General features: G+C 37.8%; 1 non-coding gene across 1 annotated transcript; it reads left to right on the top strand.

Moving 5' to 3' along the window:
• The first annotated feature begins 1,215 nt into the window (after window positions 1–1,215).
• On the top strand, window positions 1,216–1,322 carry LOC112513851. Its single transcript, XR_003069318.1, has one exon. It is a non-coding gene; the product is annotated as a small nucleolar RNA R71 (small nucleolar RNA).
• Window positions 1,323–2,400: the final 1,078 nt, after the last annotated feature.

Below are 2,400 nucleotides of genomic sequence, written 5' to 3'. Positions count from 1 at the left end.
TCAGTCCTAACAGGGATTAAAGGACTGGTCTGGTCTTTTATTGTGGGACTGTCACCAGATTGTGATACATCCACTACAACACTTTCTTTGGAAGTCTGGGTTGTCTTGGGTTCATCAGGAAATAACAGTGGAAAATCTGATCTTTCTGGAATGGTCGTACTATCTATGGGCCTGACTATGGGTTGCGGCTTACTAGTACTTATAGGAATGGTAGTCACAAAATCTGGTACAGATGTAACAGAATATTGTTCTACACTTTTCTTTTCAATCTTTGCTTTGTTTGGTTCTTTTTGTTCTTTTTGGGTGTTTTCTAAATAACTCTTTCCACTCCTTAAAGTAACAACCTTAACATGCTCCTTTCCTTCTCTCTGAGGTATCTCTGTATCACTGGATAGAGAATCTACGGGTCTTTTTCTAATCTCCAAAGCCGTTTGTCCCATTTGAGTTTCGAAATTTTTAATTAAAGCTTGAGTTTGGGTTATAAAACTCTTCATCATTGCTTCCAAAGAAGTAGATGAATCAACTTGCTATTTGGGCTTGCTTTGGAAAGAAGACTAATGATTCTAAAAATTAGCATGTTGATTATTATGATTGCCTTGATGCGCTTGTGAGTGAAAATTAGATTGGACTTGTTGAAAATTTGACTGTCCTTGTGGTTGAAAATTGGACTGTCCTTGCGATTGAAAATTAGATTGTCCTTGCGGTTGGAAATTGGACTGTCCTTTAGGCTTTTGCATTGGTGGATTAAGAGCTGGACTATGCCACGAAAAATTTGGATGATTTCGCCATCCCGAATTATAAGTTTGCGAAAATGGTCCAGTCTTGTTGACATAATTTACATGCTCCGAATTTCCAGGACACTGCTCAAAAGCGTGACCTTCACCACAATACATGCATTGCACTGATTGAACATTGGAATTAAAGGTATTAGCTTCAGATTGCACATATGGGCTAGATGTTAAATTTGAAATTAGCTTAGTGATCTGAGCTGTTAATGCTGAGACAACATCTACCTCATTTATTCCAGCTGTTTTCTTCAGTGGCATTGCACGTGGGTCAGACCATTGTCCGTTATTATTRRAAATSTTTTCAAGTATGTCAAAACCTTCATTATAGGTACAAGCTGTGAAAGCTCCGACTGCAGTAGCGTCGAGCATTTGTCTAGCAACGATATTTAAACCATTGTAAAATGTCTCTAGCTGTATGCAGTACGGAATGCCATGGTGAGGGCATTTTCTCAGCAGCTCTTTATACCTTTCCCATGAATCAGGAACTGCTTCATCGTCCAGTTGTCTAAAAGTACAAATTTCATTTATGGATTTGGCATTCCTCATGGGTGGAAAATACTTTTTCAAAAACTTTTCTGCCATTTCATTTCATGTAGTCACAGAGTCTGGTTGCAAAGAATTGTACCATGCTCTTGCTCGATCCCTTAGTGAAAATGGAAAAAGTTTTAGTCTCAGAGCATCGTCTGAAACATCAGGGATGAGAAAAGAGTCTGTGATTTCCATGAAAGAACGCAGATGAGAATGAGAATCTTCAGAAGATAAACCAGCGTACTGGCCATTTGTTTGAAGCATTTGAAACATCAGTAGTTTAAGTGAAAAATGGGTGGCACCAATGGTAGGCTTACGTATCCCTGTGTGCAGTTGAGTTAAATTAGGRATARYGTAYGCCATAATGCCACCATTTTTAGCATTTGCAAGACGAAAGATGTTTTGAGCCTCATCCTCATACGGAATATTTGGTTCATTTCTAAAAATACCTTCTCCGTCAATAATCACATTTTCAGCCATCGTTTCAGAGTTTAAAGCTCGAAGAGCTCTTTGCACTCTTCTTCGTTGTCTAAAAGTTTGTTCAATATTCGGATCAAGTGGAAAAAATTCACCGTGCGACAGGCTTGGCATGCACGGTGCACTCACAAAAGGATGGTAGAAAAACTAACTTTTATAAACTTTACTTTAAAAAGAAAAAACTTCAGCGTGCTATCCCCGACAGCGGCACCAAAAACTTGCTCGTCGGTTTATTCAACCTTAGATTCCAATACAAAAATAGAACTCGGCGCAAGTATACACCTCGAACTACTGTCGTCTCGTAACAAGTAATAATGGTAAAAAGTACCAGACATCGTTCCCACAGAGATAGCTTGTAAAGTTATTTCGAAAGTCCAGTTTGTAAAAATTAATTTCAGATGGCAAATCGAGGGATTTGATTTATCTAAAAATGGGTGAGGTTTGATTAACAACTAAGAAAATATCAGTCTTAAGAAGAAGCACAGGGTGCACAGTTGATTAAGACATTAAACAAATGAGTCAGTAAAAAGATGACATATCATTCCTGTCACAATTATCTAAAATCAATAAATGATTTTATATAACTATGACAGTATCAACTATCGGG

This window comes from Cynara cardunculus (genome assembly GCF_001531365.2).
Source record: "Cynara cardunculus var. scolymus isolate 2C chromosome LG 5, CcrdV1, whole genome shotgun sequence".
NCBI classification, from domain to species: Eukaryota; Viridiplantae; Streptophyta; class Magnoliopsida; order Asterales; family Asteraceae; genus Cynara; species Cynara cardunculus.
The sequence above is the reverse complement of the archived record's forward strand: the minus strand, read 5'-3'. Positions and strand labels throughout refer to the sequence as shown.